The 18,064-nt window shown below is 39.6% G+C and overlaps 1 protein-coding gene across 11 annotated transcripts in view; it reads left to right on the top strand.

Moving 5' to 3' along the window:
- Positions 1 to 449: 449 nt before the first annotated feature.
- The window catches only part of apba1 (amyloid beta precursor protein binding family A member 1), a 130,152-nt gene continuing 112,537 nt past the window's right edge, over positions 450 to 18,064 (top strand). For 3 of the 11 annotated variants that reach the window (XM_062971981.1, XM_062971978.1, XM_008103304.3), the window contains exon 1: positions 452 to 666. The gene's annotated coding sequence lies outside the window, so the exon portion shown is untranslated. Of the gene's footprint in view, positions 667 to 18,064 lie in introns of all 11 variants that reach the window. The other 8 variants (XM_008103308.3, XM_062971980.1, XM_016991023.2 and 5 more) reach the window with 4 other exon arrangements.

The raw sequence follows: 18,064 nt of genomic DNA, 5'->3' as shown, positions 1-18,064 counted from the left end.
TTTCCCCCTCAGCCGCTTAAGCTTAAACTTAAGGAAGGGGCCTGAGGCTGTTAGGAATGGTGGGAGTTGGAGTCCAAAACACCTGGAGGGCCCAAGTTTGCCCAGGCCTGTAACTACACCATAGATGCGCCCCTAGAGATCTCTCATCCATAGGGCCTATTCTGCACACTTGAGAATGGGCTAAAAAAAGGACCTTACAGAACTACAAATCCCAGGGTGCCACAGCACTGAGCCGAGGCAGTTCCAAATGTCAGCGTGCATTCATGTCAATGGCTTAGTTCTTCCTTCTCTTTTCTCCAGCAGCGCTGCTTTGCGCTGCAGAGAAAGAGAAGCCCGGGCAGATGCCCTTCCTTGCAGCTCCAAGCCTTGCAGCTCCTCCTCCTTCTGCTTTCCAGGCCCGGGAGTCACGCGGGCGCCAGAGGGGCGGGCCCAGGGAGGGGCCGGGGGCGGGCCTTGCTGGTTTTCCAGCGGGTGGGCTGCGGAGGAGGAGGAGGAGGAAGAAGAGGAGGAGGAGGAGGAAGGAGGGTGAAGATGGTGGAGAGGAGGCAGGAGCGCGCGCGGCAGGGCAAGAGCGCGCGCCCCTTCCCGGGCTCCCTTTTCTAACCTCCGCCTTCATCCGGATCCCCCTTTCGACGCGCAGGTTCCCTGGAGGAAGGAAAAAGGAAGGTAATCCTCTTTTCTCCTTGATTTGGGGGGGGGGGGGGTTGGTGAAATAATCAATGGATAGCTAATAAATGGGGATCTTGCAATCAATGGGAAAGGGGGGAAAAGGCTCTCCAAGCTTAAGAGGGCCTTGGGTGGGGGAAGGACTTGATGCAGGCATGCTTTCTTCCTCTGTCTGTAATTCAATGCATTTGCAAATTGCAAGCTTCATGAAATTGGGGTGGGGAAATAAATCATCAATGGAGACTTAAACTGGTGCTGATGGAGGGGGGGGGTAAAGGGATCTCTCCGGCTAGAAAGAGGGCCTGGATGCATGCGGGGGTGTGCTTGCATGCCTCCATATCAGTGCATTGAAAACCTATGTATGTGTGTGTCTACCTATATATATATATGTGTGTGTGTGTGTGTGCGTGTGCGCATATATATATATATATATATGTGTGTGTGGGTGTGTGTGTATGGATGGTATAGAAACCTATACACACACACACATATATATGGATGGTATAGAAACCTATATATAGATATACAAACATATATATACATATATACCTATATATGGAGCCCTGGTGGCAAAGTGCGTTAAAGCACTGAGCTACAGACCGAAAGGTCCCAGGTTCAAACCCCCTGGAGCGGCATGAGCGGCCGCTGTTAGCTCCAGCTCCTGCCAACCTAGCAGTTCGAAAACATGCCAATGTGAGTAGATCAATAGGTACCGCTCTGACAGGAAGGTAACGGCGCTCCATGCAGTCATGCCGGCCACATGACCTTGGAGGTGTCTACGGACAACGCCGGCTATTCGGCTTAGAAATGGAGATGAGCACCACACCCCAGAGTCAAACATGACTGGACTTAACGTCAGGGGAAAACCTTTACCTTATACCTATATATGCGTGTGATATAGAAACATATATATATATATAGATATACAAACTCATATCTATATCTATGTATAGGTTTCCAGTGCACTGATATGGAGGCATGCAAGCACATATATATATTGGAGCCTGTTTCTCCTCTGCTCCAGAGGCTTCTTTCCCTCCATATTATAAATAAGTTTTACACCTATATGGTTGGTAATTGGATCCTGTTTCTCTTCTACTCCAGAGGATCTCTCTCCTCCAAAATGGATAATTTTTTACACCTGTGTGGTTGGCAATAGATTGGAGTCCTGTTTTTCCTCTGCTCTGTTTTCCCAATACATAAAATTGACACCTATAGGCTTCATAACAGAGAACGAAATTGGAATCAATGGCCTCCAACAGACAAGAGTCCTTTCCACAGATACATAATTTCCACAGATACATAAAACTCCCTTTCTTAGTTTTCCAATATACCTCGCAACCTCTGAGGATGCCTGCCATAGATGTGGGTGAAACAACAGGAGAGAATGCTTCTGGAACATGGCCACACAGCCCGGAAAATGCACAACAGCCCTTGGAATCAATGTGTTGTCGAAGGCTTTCATGTCCGGAATCACTGGGTTGCTGTGAGTTTTCCGGGCTGCATGGCCATGTTCCAGAAGCATTTTCTCCTGACGTTTCGCCTGCATCTATGGCAGGCATCCTCAGAGATTGTGAAGTATGTTGGAAACTAGGCAAGTAGGGTTTATATATCTGTTGAATGACCAGTACAGGGTGAGAGAAAGAACTCTTGTCTGTTTGAGGCAGGTGTGAACAAAGGATTCCCCCAGGCAGTAAACAGCCAGACCTTGAAACTGAAAGGCTATTTAGTGCTAATCAAAGTGGCTGATAGAAACATTCATCCCTGGCTGAGACAGACAAGAGTTCTTTCTCCCACCGTGGACAGTCCACAGATATACAAACCCCACTTGCATGCCATAGTTTCTAACATACCTCACAATATGTTGTCGAACGCTTTCACTGGGTTGTTAAGAGTTTTCCAGGCTGTATGGCCATGCTCCAGAAGATGAACATGGCCATACAGCCCGGAAAACTCACAACCACCCATACCTCACCACCTCTGAGGATGCCTGCCATAGATGCGGGCGGAACTTCAGGAGAAAATGCTCCTGGAACATGGCCATACAGCCTCGAAAACTCATTGCAACCCAGAAATTGGAATCTGTTCCAGGGGAGTGCCCTCTTCCATATAGATAAATTTTACTCCTATGTGGTTGGTAGTAGAAAACAAAATCAGAGTCTATTTCTACTCTGCTCCAAGGAATCTCTCCCTCCATATGAATCAATGTTATATCTCTATGGTTGGTAGTAAAAAACAAAATCGGAGCCTATTTCTCCTCTGCTCCAGAGGATGTCTCTTCTCCATAATAATCATAAATTGTAAACCTATAAGAATGGTAATGGACCTCTTGATACATTTTACACCTACATGGTTACGAACAGAGCTGATTGGAGCCGATTTCTCCTTTACTCCAGTCCAGAAGATCTTTCAGCTCCGTATAAATAAATAATAAATCTTTATGAGTGGAGCCTGTCTTCGAGGACATCTCTTCTACAGATACACATAGATTTTGCACCTATATTGTTAGAAATAAGAGACATTGGAGCCTATTTCTCCCCTGCTCCAGAGGATTGTAAAGGAGAAGGGGAGAAATAAGTGACAGCCTCACTCCTGAAGACTTAAGGGCTAGGGTGACACTTGTGACATCTGGGAACAGAGGACGGATGAAAGAGGTGGGCGTTTGGAGGGAGAACAGAAGGGAGAAGGTAGGTGGATGGATGGATGGATGCGCCTCTCTCTCTCTCTCTCCATTGAGATGGCAGGAGGCGAGGCTTGGTGCATGCAGGCAGTGAGTGACGTGTGTGTTTACCGGGGAGGATTATGATTGCTATGAAACCGATCCAGTGGGTTGTGGGAGGCTGGGAGGGGGGCTGCCTGTCTTGCTTTCCAGGGTGGGGAGTGGCAAAGGGCAATAGTACACCCACATGGCAAATGGGGCCCAGTGCGGAAGGGAAGGGGGAATTAAGACACATTTATTTCTCGGGGTGGGGGGATGACACTGGTGCTTTCTTGTCCTGGAGTCTCCCGGGAAGGACTCCTTTTCCCCAGCAGCTGGCTGACTCTGCTCCTACTGCTGCTGCCACGATGATATCAGCGTCATCCTCATTATCCTTCTATTCTTCTTCAATTGAAAAGCGAGGACCCACCACTGCTGCTGACACAGACCAGATTCAGGGAAGAGAAGCACTTTGGGAGCATCTACACCATGATGCAGGAAAAGCACAATCTGATCCCTCCCGACAGATGGCCCTCCAGCTCCTGCTTAATGATTATAACAATAATAATAGAATTGGAAGGTGCCCCAAAGGCCACCCAGTTCGCCCCCTTCTGCCCAGGCAGGAAAAGCACAATCCGATCCCTCCCGACAGATGGCCATCCAGGCACTGCTTAGTAACAATAGAAGAATTATAGACTTGAAAGAGACCCCCAAGATACATCTGGTCCAGCCCTTTTTCTGCCATGATGCTGGGAAAGCACTATCCAATCTCTCCTGATAGATGGCTATCAAGCCCCTGCTTAATAATAATAACAACAACAATGTATGTTTAGCATTGAATTTTGACATTGTTATGTTATAAACAGCTTTGAGTTCCCTCCAGGGGTGAGAAAAATGGTATATAAATACAGTAAATAAATAAATAAAATACACTGTAGAATTAATGCTGTTTTGACACCACTTGTAAGTGCCATAGCTCAGTGCTGTGAAATTTTGGGAGTTTTCCTTTCGCAAGGCACTTTCACTCTTTGGTAGAGTGAAATACAATACTAGCAATATTGTATTTATATTTATTTATAGCCCAGCTCAGTTTTCTCTCTTGATCGAGGCCCAGAGAAGTTCACAACATTAAAAATGAAATTTAAAATCTGCAACATAAACAAATAGAAATAATATTAAGCCAACAATTATACCTATCCGAATGCAGCCCACTCATTTGTTATCATTTCCCATTCTTTCTACATTTATATTTGCTTCATACCTTGGGGGCTGTAGTTTGTTTCATTTTTTTCACCATTTATTTTACTTGGGAAGGGGGAACTGGACACTTTTGCTATAAATGGGAAGCTCATTCAACACCTTTCCACCTTGTCTTGTCAAGCGGAAGAGAGGTAGCATTCTTTAAGAGTATTTTATTTTAGGTTTGTGAGATCAGAAGCAACAGGACACACTGCAAATAATAATGAGCAGGACTATACTTGCTTTCCTGATCGTGTGTACTGTGTGCTAAGCAAATACGTGGGCGGTGGGGAGACCAGATATATGGTACAGTTTTCTGATTGGAAGGCGTTCTGCTTATTGAGTCCTAGAAGTGTGCCTGAAGGTATGGATGTGCACATCCATCAGTACACATCTCGACATTCCTTTGTTTTATGTGTTTCAGAGACCTGTCTTAACAATCAGACGAACGATAACTGAGTCACGTTACCTTACGTTCTACTGTACTGCTGTCAAAATGGGAAATATTTCCCAGTGTTTGCTGCCTTTGCATGTCATATTCCAGAAGCGTATATAGAACATGTCATGTTTATTGGAGACAGAGAAGTAGAAAAAATATTGTATAATTTGCTATGTATACATCATAACTATGACAAAATAGGAAAATGTCACCATTGTCTTAATACTGAAAGTCATTTCAAAAACTTCACATGTCAAGTATTCATATCTGGGCATTTTGATAGGGGGACAGATTAGCACATTTTCTTTTTTTTTCTGTATACACTTGCATGGGGCTAGGAACAATTCAACAAAGAAAATTATGCTTCTGATTAAACATTCATAGAATGTTGCTGCACAGATGTTTTCCAGCTGCCTTGGAAGAAAATATAATTGAAACCAATGGGACTATTTTGAGTAACTGTGCCTAGGTTTGGCCTGCCCGTGTAAGAAAGTCCAGCTAAATCCAAGGGAGTTAATTCCAGTTGTTGTGATTGACCTCATTTAAGGTCACAGGCAATCTTTTAAACCAGTGCTTCTTGGACTGTCTGATGTGGGGGGCTGGCAATAATTTTTCCCAGTGCATTAGGTGCTAGTGTTAAATTTGCACCCATTGGGTCCAATTGTTTCTTTCTTACCTGGAAACTAGTACCAGTCCTTATACTACCACTTTGAGTAGCACTCTTTTTAAACTATGCTATTTCAGATTTTGTTGGTTTTTTTAAATATGGATGCATTTTTATATTCTTTTCTAAATGACTATTCCAGGACTTTTGATGTGCACTGTTTTAAAGTACAGCCACCACTTGGTGGGATTCCCAGAGTGAATGCCATATAGAGCTATTTACTGCTTCATTTTTGCTCATCTGTTTTCTATATATGCCTCTTTCCCATTTAATTCAACTTTCATACATTTTGAAAATGTATCTGCCAACGTAAAATCTCGGTGTCAGTCGACATTGAGGTTATTAGTGTCTTTTCTCCTACTGGGTTATGCCTTTATCAGCTGTGTGACCAACAGAAATTCAGCAAGTGAAGCTCTAAATGTCTTGTAAATGAAGTCATGCAGAACAACTTCATCTGTTACATTTCTTTGGTATCCAGCTGTGAAAAAAATAATCAGGTGTCCTTCCAGGAAAAAATGGGCAATTCTGATAGAAGGTTGGGTTTCATTATGGAAGCTTAGAATCAAATACAGTAGAGTCTCACTAATCCAAGCTAAACGGGCCGGCAGAAGCTTGGATAAGCGAATATCTTGGATTATAAGGACTGATAAAGGAAAAGCCTATTAAACATCAAATTAGGTTATGATTTTACAAATTAAGCACCAAAACTTCATGTTATACAACAAATTTGACAGAAAAAGTAGTTCAATACGCAGTAATGTTATGTTGTAATTACTGTATTTACGAATTTAGCACCAAAATATCACGATATATTGGAAACATTGACTACAAAAATGGCTTGGATTATCCAGAGGCTTGGATAAGCGAGGCTTGGATTAGTGAGACTCTACTGTAATGGTGGAAGGTCACATTGTCAAGCTAATATTCCTGTGGGTCATATTTGTGTCATCCTAAGCCAAGGTTGATATTAGCCATGATTTGTTGCTATAGCCATGAATTGCAGAGATTCAAGCCATCATACTATTTGTCTACCCTGCTTCTGGTCTACTTCTTTCATGACATTTAATCTATTTCAGGATGGATGTCTAGGCTAACAGTCTAGGGCCAAAGCTATGGGTATAGATGTAGCAAAAAGTCATGTTCTAAACAAGCCAAACACCAAGAAATTATGACTACTTGTTAGCAGGTATTAAACCATGGTTTATTTGCAGAGATGTGCTTGGATACAACAAGAAGTTGAAATTCAACAAGCTGCACTCTGATTTACCATAATATGCAAACATATCCATTATATTCATCATACAATAAATCATTATGCAAAAGACAAAGCTAGTTGCTAGATTGCATTTTTTATGACTGCCCAGGTTTCAGTTATAGTAATCTGAATTAAAAGGAGACATGAGGTTCAGTTTTGAACTGGTTTGCTAAGTACGGGAATATTTCTACATAGATATCCTATAGGTCACAGGCATATCGTATCTCTTTGGTAGTTCTAGCTTGCAGCTACATTTTTGTTTAGCACTAATGCGCTTGGCTTGATTTAAAATAACAGTAATGTCTTTTGACTGTTGCTTTGTCTTCTGCCAGATATAAAGCCTGGCATTTTAGAATGCTGGTAAATAAAAGATATTCATAGGCCTGACCTGTTGGATATAAATTGAAAGATTGCCAGAGGAAGTGGACTCGTGAGGACGAGAGTGCTGTTTGTTCAGATGGCATTTGCCATATGACAAAGCATGCAGTGTATTTTCTCTGAATGCAAAATGAATCCTACTATTTGAAAAATGAATGTTATTAATAATTTGGTCCTAAGCTGATTTTTGTTTAACTAGAAGGACGTCTAATAGATGTGTTTACAACTGGTTTGTAGCGTAGCTAATACACAGATTTATGTTTCCTCCTTTTATCAATTAATTCTAAAAAGGGGGACCTGATGGGTTGAGTGGCAATAAAAGTCATAACTAATTGACTGACTAAAATAAATCATTATACAGTATAATTTGCTTGTTTACCTCTTTATTATTGGGCAAATCATAAGATTCCCAACAAGATCCAGATCACTTCAGCATCATTTGCTCCTAAGCTACTTAATTTTACCCATGTCAATCTTTATTTTATGATAGACTTAGCTTTGAAAGAATAAATATTTGAGTCTGATTTGTTGGGAGGAAGGCAGGAAATAACTAAGAAATCAATCAATAGTTGAGCCAAGTTCACATATCATTTAACATAATGCATTAACATAGAACCTGTTTAAAAAGATCTAGGGAATAATTTAAATAAGCAGAGCCAAATATTTAGAGATAAAAAAAATCCAAACAGAAATTCAAGGGGTCATTGCGAAATCATAACACACAAGATTTACTACGTTGTTTTGCTTTGATCTACAGAGGAATATTCTAATCTATCTAGAAAGTGTTTCTGCCTCACAAAAGAACATCTTAATCTGGTTGTGGTCCCCCTTTTTCCCGATTCTCCAAAGTTTAGCCCATCTGCGAGTCTCTTTTGTCATTTTTCATAGTTATCTACTCACTTTGCCCTACCAATCAGAAATATTATTCATGGGAATAATCATAAACCTGTTGGAGCTTCAGCACTGTTTTTTCCTTAAATGGTTTAATAAAAACCCCTGTCAGTGAAAATAATATAACTAATCCGTCTGAAAAATCCACTAACCTACTAACTGAAAATATGACAAGGATTATAATGGCAGTTCTTCAGAGGTAATGGTTACCTCTGACAATATTTAAAGGGCACATAGCTGTTGTTGTTATTAGGAAGAAAATACATATTCACATATCTACTCAAATGTTTAATTCTTTGTAATCTACGTCTGAGCTTTGATATCTTTTTCACCAAGTGTTACGAACATAAGATTTTACCTCTTAACTCCATAGACGACAAAGATTAGAGCAGTGGTTCCCAATGTGTGGTTTGTGGGCCACCAGTGGTCCGCAAGAACTAAAATATGGTCCTCAGCCTCACCGTTACTACACGGTTGCAACAAGAGTGACTGGTCTCACAAAACACTCTTATAGTGCTGAGGCTTATTAAATATGGTTTTCTTTGGGCGAACAGATGGCAACTACTGGATGGCATATGTTCTGTATCAGAAACTAGAGCTGATGTAGTCTATCCAATGCAGGTTTCTGAATCAGCTCCCCAACCAAACCAAATCTAAAGTTTACCAAAACTGATTTGTAACCCTTTTTGTACTAATGTTGGAGAGTGGTCCCTGGTCAAAAAAAGGTTGGGAACCACTGGTCAGTGGTTCCCAATCTGTGGGTTGCTAGACTTAAAATAAGGTCTGCAGCTCTAGATTATGAAATATGGTTTTCTGTAGGTGAGCAGATGGCGACTACTGGATGTCATATGTTCTAGAACAGTAACTAGAGCTGATGTGGTCTATCCAATGCAATTTTCTGAATCAGTACCCCACATAACCAAACCCAATCTAAAAATGACCAAAAATTGATTCGTAACCTTTTTGGTACTAATGTTGGAGAGTGGTCCCTGGTCAAAAAAAGGTTGGGAAACACTGCTATATATGTTACAAGGTTATCTGTATTCAGATTAAATGTATTTTTAATTTAAGGTTTCTGATATGAATAAATCTAAAACAGTGCACTTATTCTTGCATTTTCTATCTCAAATTTCCTTTCCATCCCCATCTACCTCCTCAAAAATTAGACTTGCATATCTTTAACTGCTCATTAGAGAGTTTTATAGGTTTTCCCCTGTGCTGTTCTGATTTTCCCCCCTCCTGCAATCCTTCTGTCTCTCTTTCATTTTAAACCAAAAATTCCTGTGTGAGCTATAAGTCAAGGCAGCAGAGGACCAGAGTGAGAAGGTTTGCAACTCTTTAACCCCAATACCATTTTTCCACCTGTGGAGAATAGATGAACACCTTGATCTTTTACACCCCAAAGAGAATTATCATGGAGAGAAATGCACAAAACATCTATTTGCTTGCAATGTTCCTCTACATAGGCTGGATTTAGCTTTGTTACAAAAAATAATAATAATAAAAAATCAAGATGTGGTTTAAAAGCCTTATACATGTCGTCTTATTTTAGTAACCTTATTTCCTTTTGTAAAATGGCTGAAATCTCAGCTCTTTATTCTCTGTGGTATACATGATGCATTGCAAACAGCTTTGCTGTATGCTGCTATCCTTCTTATGTGGCTTGCTTTTTTCATCATTTTGATAGGGAAAAGTATCGGATATGAGCTGGAAATTCTCTTATTTGCAGTTTCAGGTCCAATATTTTGATTTTTATAGTCTTTAGGTTTTATATTGTACTGTTTTTAGCACTGTTCACCACTTTGACCCTCTGTTAAGAGAGAAAAAGCAGCAAATAATAATTATAATAATAAATTTAATATCAGCATGTCTGGTGTTTGACAGGTGTAGACTAATATCTACAAATATTTTAAATTTGCATATAGATTTTTAATTTTGAAATATATTAGTTTGTTATGAATGTAGCCTGGTTCAAATGTGCTATCCAGTGAACAAGAAGAACTTACATGCAATATTGCAAGTAACCATATTTTATTTCTCAGCCATGCAATATTGGCATGCCAATGCAGTGCCCATATAAACTACAGTTTTGGCAGCTGAGTTTTTAAGCAAGAAATAGTCATGTATAACACCTGATAGCATCTTCATTGTGTCCTTTTTGGTATAAGATGGTTTTTTTGTCCTAGGCTATTAGTGCATTGTTTTTCAATTCATCAAACAAACATATTTCTTGATTTTAGCTCTTAATGCTGATATGTTTACTTTGTTTTGTTTTGTAGGTCTTTCAGATGCAAGTGATGGATTTCCATGCTATGTTTTATGTCATTTTATTCTACAGTTTAACTCTAGTTTTGTAAGATACTCAAGGCAGTTTCTGGTACTTGGCAATATTATACAAAATGAACCCTGTACCCATGGGACGGGGGTCTGTTTCAGGACTTCACCTGAATACACAAAATTGTGGGTAATAGCGAAGCTTATCGAATGAACAACTTCTGGCAGAAGCACACTATGGAGGAGATACATTAGACACCTCTTATGGAGGACACATTTCTAAGTCCTCCAACATGTCTCTGTGGTCAGCGTCCATCAGAAGCATACTGTAGAGATCCTTGCAAGAGCTGGAAAAAAAATCTAGAGCTGACATTTTTTGTCAGATAGAGGTAAATCAAATCACAGATACTAGTTCAGTGGATAGGGGAGTTGTACTGTAATTTAATGTATCTTTGTAAATGTCAAAGTCTGTCTGTATTCCAAAGGCTGTTGTTTGGTGAAAGATTGGCCTTCTGTGTTTTCACTGGATTGGATGTCATTGGGAAAGAAAGGTGACATGTATAAGAGGAAGGGAAGAAGGAAGGAAATTGGGTCCAGACCAAGACTTGTGCATCAGTTTTATTTGTGCCTGATTGGAAACAAGTGCATCATATTATGTTTAACTCATTGTTGATAGGATTCTGATCCATCAGTAGTTTCCCACCTAACTTGTAAATTACTGCCAACCTGTTTGGACTGTCTCACTTAACAGTGGTTTGATCACGTAAAAGGCACTTTAGTATTTGTGAAAGATGCAGTGTAACAGCATCCTTTAGCATCCTCAGCTACCTGTCTAGGTAATTGACTTTGTACCTTAAGCCTCCATTTCGATTCAGGTTCTCTCTCTAGCCACTATTTTCTGTGTGACTCCAGTTAGTGTCTTTCGAGTCTTTCAATTTTAAAAACCTGAAGTCTATCCACCTCCACATTATACAAATTATACAACATACTCAAGTGCAATGTTGAAGTAAAATAATAAATTATCCTAGCTTGCTGTGAGTGCAAGTCAGCCGACATTTTCATATAAAAGAGATTTCAAGATTAGCATGCGTAGTATGGATTTTATGTTTGTGCTTCTTCCTGTATTGGCAATGATTGAAACCAGATTATTTTTGCAATTGTTATTGTTACAAATGATCAATCAGCATAATAAGCCAGGTGTTCAAAGCAGCACGACAGGCATTTTTCTTTGACTGCAATTGAAGAGAAATATTCTCATTGAATGCTATGTATTGTAATTGAACTCTGAAAAACCATACATTGATTTCCACGTAGATATGCAACGTTCTTCTGTTTGTATTTTTCAACAGTGATGCTTGTGCTGTAATACTGAAGATGATCTTTTTTAAATAATTGAGTGTTTTCCTTTGACTTCATTTCTGTTCAGTCAAGTGCAATTTCATAGTAATAGTAATACAATAATAATAATAATCCTTATCTATCACCTCTCTGCCCTCCAGAGGCAATTCACAACAGGTAAAAGCATTAAAAACATTGCAGGCTAAAACCATGTCTTCAGAGAAGTTTTAAAACTACAGACAGTTAAAACATTCAGAGCTGATTCAAAAGCAAGATAATAATCTTTAGTGCCAGTCACATAGTCAAACAGGAGCCAGCTTTGGTATGATCACATGCATTTTGCTATATTTGCTATTCCCCAATGTAATTAGGGACTTGATTTCTATGTGTCCAGTAAAATTCCCCAGTTGGAGAACTCTATGAATATAGTGAGTGAGGCCAATTTGTCTAAAGATTGCCAAAGCCACAAGATCCCTTCTAAACATGTATACTCAGAAGGTGTGTGAATTTATTAATGTGCTCAGAGGGTATTCTTGGAGAAAGCCTGACTTCCCTTGGATGTTCCTACAGTTAAAGCCAGGTTACTCACCAACCTAACCAAACAAGTTGGTGGGACAGGCAAGAGATCCTCCACTTTTTTGGCAGCATAAAGTGGTCCTTCAAATATCTTGGTTCTAGCTCTTTAGGACTTTGTAGACCTGTGGTTCTCAGCTTGCGTGTTTTGGCCTACAACTCCCAGAAATCCCAGTCAGTTTACCAGCTGTTAGAATTTCTGGGAGTTGAAGGCCAAAACATCTAGGGACCCACAAGTTGAGAACCACTGTTGTAGACTAAAAGCCCGCACCTTCAACTAAGCTTAGAAGCAAATGTTAATTCTATGTACCGTGTTTCCTCGAAAATAAATTTTGCTCCCAAAGATGTGCCAGGTTTTATTTCAGGGGATATCTTATTTTTTGATGAAGAAGAATTCACATTGTGTTGTCGAAGGCTTTCATGGCTAGGATCACAGGGTTGTTGTATGTCTTTCGGGCTGTGTGGCCATGTTCCAGAAGTATTCTATCCTGACGTTTCACCCACATCTATGGGAGGCATTCTCAGAGGTTGTGAGGTATGGATAAATTAGGTAAGGAAAGGAAAATATATATATCTGTAGGGTCCAGGGTGTGGCAAGAGTCCTTTGTCACTGGGAAGCCAGCATTAATGTTTCAGTTAAACACCCTAATTAGCATTGGAAAGGTTTTGTCTCTTGCCTGGGGGCATCCTTTGTTCAGTCATTAGCTGCCCTCTGCCCTCAGAGTGTTGGTTCCCATCTACTGTTTTGATTTTAGAGTTTTTTTTAATACTGGTAGCCAGATTTTGTTCATTTTCATGGTTTCTTCCTTTCTGTTGAAGTTGGCCACATGCTTGTGGATTTCAATGGCTTCTCTGTGTAGTCTGACATGATAGTTGTTGGAGTGGTCCAGCATTTCTGTTTATGTTCACATTTATTGTGAAACAAAAAAATGAACATTTATTATGTACAGTATAGTAGTTGTCATCACAAACCAGCATAACCAGACAAACTGTGAATCCTATCAAGAATTTCTAGTTACTACCATTATTTCTATGTATGACAATCTATGGTACATACATTTACCAATCCTGCATGCTCTGGTGTTCTGTTTTGCGGGCATGCTTCCAAACAAAACCTTTGCTAGGTCTTGCTTTTGGGGGAAGCCTTATATTTAGCAATTCAGTAAAACCTCTACTAGATCTAATTTTCAGGGGATGTCTTATTTTCGGGAAAACAGGTAGTTCATGGAAACTAGCAAAATGTAGTCTTTTATGTGAACACCCAACACCTGACATTTTGCACTAGCTGTGGACTCTGAACACTTAGAGCAGCCCCATGAAAAATGCATTACGGTAGTATAATCTGGAAGTTATTATTTGCTATGAATCAGTGGAAGGGCACAGCTGATACACCATCTGATATTTGGAAAAGGCATTCATGGCCATATTAAGGTCCCGGCCTTCCAGAAACAATATTTGGTCCAAGAGCACTCTTGAGCTATGAACCAGATCTGTCAGAAGGCATGTAGCTCTACCCAAAACAGACCAATATGAATCAGTTTGGTTGTATAGTTGACTATTGCTGGATCTGCATTGGCAAATAATGCATTATGTGATCAGTGCTAACCCATATGACTGCATTATATGGGTCAGTTCAAACTATATTAAATTTCCATGTAGATCCAGTCTAAAAGAACTTCCAAAATGTCTAGGGCTGTATCTACACTGCCCTATTTCCCAGGATCTGATTCCAGATTATCTGCTTATCCTAGATTATCTGTTTATTCCAGATTATCTGGTAGTGTAGATTTATATAATCCAGTTCAAAGCAGATAAATATGGGGTCAGATCCTGGGTTATAGGGCAGTATAGATCCAACTTAAATTGAATCTGTATAGAGCCCTCCCAGATAAAAATATACCAATGGGATGAAATTCCTATAAGCAATATGCATATTCTTATTGACTATTCTGTGACCATTCGAGTTACACCACAAGTTGAGTAGAAAAATAAAGTATATATTTTTGGTAGTTTAAACTAATCAAGGAGTTTGTAAATTATCATGTCCCTTATTTCCTCTTGTTAACAAAAAAAAAAATGCATTCCCTAACTGGGAAAGTCTGAATTTCTCTTTGGTCAGCTCTGAATATTTTACTAACAAAATGTAAGAGGGAGAGAAAATGATTAACGTAATTTTTGTTCCTGGGTTATAAATGTATTTTCCTAATTGGTTCTATCATAAAAACATGGAAAAAGTTTATTGAACTGCAAAAACTTTTTTTGCAAGACATCTTGCAGCACATTTTGCTATAGTTTTTTGATTAATATCTCATAGAATCTCGACCAATTCAACATTTGGTAACCACAAAAATGAAGTTTTTAGAGTATAACTACTTTCAAAGTAAGTACTGCACAGGGTTGTTGAATGTCTTTCGGGCTGTGTGGCCGTGTTCCAGAAGTATTCTCTCCTGACGTTTCCCCCACATCTATGGCAGGCATCCTCAGAGGCTGTGAGGCCTCTGAGGATGCCTGCCATAGATGTGGGCGAAACGTCAGGAGAAAATACTTCTGGAACATGGCCACACAGCCCGAAAGACATACAACAACCCTGTGATCCCGACCATGTAAGTACTGCACAATTAAACAGGAAACAGCACTTTCAAACCAGGAACAGATTTTTTTTTCAAATTTTGTTACGTAGTCTTATTTTGGAGTGATAAATCAAAGATGAAAAAAGCACCTTGTTGATATGTGGAAACAAGAGTTTGGGTGTTTTTTGCTCAGGCAAAATTGATTCTTTTGGACATGAAATATGACATTTCTTCTGGACATTTCTTAAGTCTCTGAAGATTTATTCGAAAATATAATGACATTATAGACTGAGTGTCCAACAATCATATCTCTACTGAGTCTTTTGCTTGTGCCTTCAAACCCTTTTCTCATCCTTAGCACACAGCATTTTCAATCTGAAGCTTCTAATTCATCATAGTTTCCTAGTTCAAAAAAGCCAATTGCTTTAAAATCTTGGCATGTTCTGAACTATCTTTTATTTAGGTTACATTGGGATAGTATAGTTACTGCAAAGAAAGGAGTGAGAGGGCAGAACATGCAGTCAAAAGAATTGGACCTATTTCAGCATATTACAATGAAATATATACAGCTGAATTCAAGTGGACGCTCGAAGTTAAATATAATTGTGTGCTTATTTGTTTCCATACACTTTTATAGTAAATGTGTTATCAAAGACAACTGACACGGGTGATTCAAGCAGTGTTATTGACACATCAGTTTCTAAGGATGCTTTTTTGCAGATCTTTTGAGTTGGCTCAAAAATGCCAACTGTTTCTCATGGAGAAATATATGAAAACCATTTCGATACGATCTAAAACAGCATGCAGAGAGGCAACATTTTGGATAGTTCTTCAGACTTCAAATGGTGTGATCACAGCAGTCTTTCTCTCCTTGGGCAATTACGATGCTGGCTAATTCACTGCTTGCTTCTAATATTGGGTAGGAACTGTTATGTGTCTCTATTTCTCCAAGAAGCAGTATTTCTTGCATTAAATCATAGGGAATATAAATGCAAATGCTGCTGTGATCAAAAGCCCGAGAACTTGGGAATGGTTGATCATGAGCAAACACTTGTGCCTTCAGATCACTCACTTTTTGGTCCTCGGGTTTGAATTGACTAGTCAACCTTCTGCCGTGACAGAAATCAGAGATTATGATCAAAATCCATTTTAGTAGCAATTAGAATAGACCTGTTGAATCAAGTGTTGACCTATGGCATTTCACAGATATTACACAGTGGTGCAGCAGATTAAACCGCTGAGCTGCTGAACTTGCTGACCTAAAGTTCGGCAGTTCGAATCCGGGGAGCAGGGTGAGCTCTCGTTGTTAGCCCCAGCTTCTGCCAACCTAGCAGTTCGAAAACATGCAAATTTGAGCAGGTCAGTAGGTACTGCTCTGGCAGGAAGGTAATGGCACACCATATAGTCCTATTGGCCACATGACCTTGGAGGTGTCTATGGACAATGCCGGCTCTTCGGCTTAGAAATGGAGATGAGCACCACTCTCCAGAGTCTGACACGACTAGACTTAATGTCAAAAGGAAACCTTTACCTTTACCTTTCACAGTTTTGAGAAAATCAAGTCCGTCTTAACACAAGAGAATAAATTCACTGTCTGTATCCATGGGATCTGTATCCACAGATTCCACCATATGTGAGTTAATTTTTTTTAATCCAAAAAGCAAACCTTGGTTTTGCTATTTTATTTAAAGAATATCCTTTGACTCTGCCATTGTATGTAATGGGATTTGAGCATTCACATATGTTGGTATTTGCAGAGATCCTGGGACTAAGTCCCGGCCCACTGTATTCATAATAAAACAGTAAGATAGAAAAATTGTAAATTAAATAAGAGGTATTCAGATGTTGATTTCTGTAGTTGTGTCTTTCATATTTGACTTTGCAAAGAGTGGTTATTTTGAAGGAAGTCATTAACTGTAAGTAAACATTGCTTTTATGAGTACATTACGTGGAAACTTCAGGTTGCTGTTGAATGTTGATCTTTAATACATGTCTGCAGACATTTATTGTAAACGATAGTAGCCTGACAATCCCTTAAATGGAATGGGTTAGATGGAGCAATGGTCTAAGAGTTTAAGTATCAGCTTAAGCAAGCAATTCTCAACCTGTGGGTCCCCAGGTGTTTGGGTCTACAACTCCCAGAAATCCCAGTCAGTTTACCAGCTATTAGGATTTCTGGGAGTTGAAGGCCAAAACATCTGGGGACCCACAGGTTGAGAACCACTGGTTTAAAACATTAACATGAATAGCAGTGTTTATTCCTAATGATCTGGTGCTGCGTTCTGATTTTGAGAACATTTCATGCTTCTTTGTATTTCTGTTTTTATTGCTGCTTTTCTTGTCACTATGAAAAAAAATTCTGTGTCATCTGGCTCATGATATCAATAGTGACAATACTAATGGAAGTTTCATCCTCGTCATCCTCCATCCCCTGCCTTCTGCGTATGAATCTTCCTTTTCTGTGCTTAAAATAGCATTTTTTCTCCTTGCCTAAACAGACTTTTATCAGTACCTATGGAAGAAGATGATGATTCAGAAAAGAACATTTTTGAAACTCTAAGATGCCTAGGGCACAATGATTTTTTGGGACCCAGTCCCTGGAGTCAAGGTGGTGCAGTAATTAGGGTCTTAGACTAAGTCTTAGAAAATGCATATTCTCCTGCCTTCTCAGTCATGAAGCTCATTAGAGGCGCTTTCACACTATACATTTATAGCAGTTTGAGTCTATTTTAACTGCCATGGCAGCATTCTTGGGTTTGTAATTTGGTGAGGCTCTTGAGGTCTCTGGTAGAGATTTCTAAGCACCTCCAGAAACTGCAGATTCCAGGATTCCATGGATTGGAACCATGGCAGAATTGTAGGGTGTATCTACACTGTAGAGTTAATGCAGTTTGGCACCACTTTAACTGCCTGGGAGTTATACTTTGGTGTGGGACCAGCCCTCTTTGGCAGAGAAAGCTAAAGACCTTGTAAAACAACAATTCCCATGATTCCATAGGATTGAACCATGGCAGTTAAATCGGTGTTAAACTGCTTTAATTACACAGTGTAGATGCACTCATAATGCTTTAATTGTATA

This window comes from Anolis carolinensis, chromosome 2, assembly GCF_035594765.1.
Source record: "Anolis carolinensis isolate JA03-04 chromosome 2, rAnoCar3.1.pri, whole genome shotgun sequence".
Lineage (NCBI taxonomy): Eukaryota > Metazoa > Chordata > Lepidosauria > Squamata > Dactyloidae > Anolis > Anolis carolinensis.
Note: the sequence above shows the minus strand (reverse complement) of the source record. Positions and strands in the feature narration are given on the sequence as shown.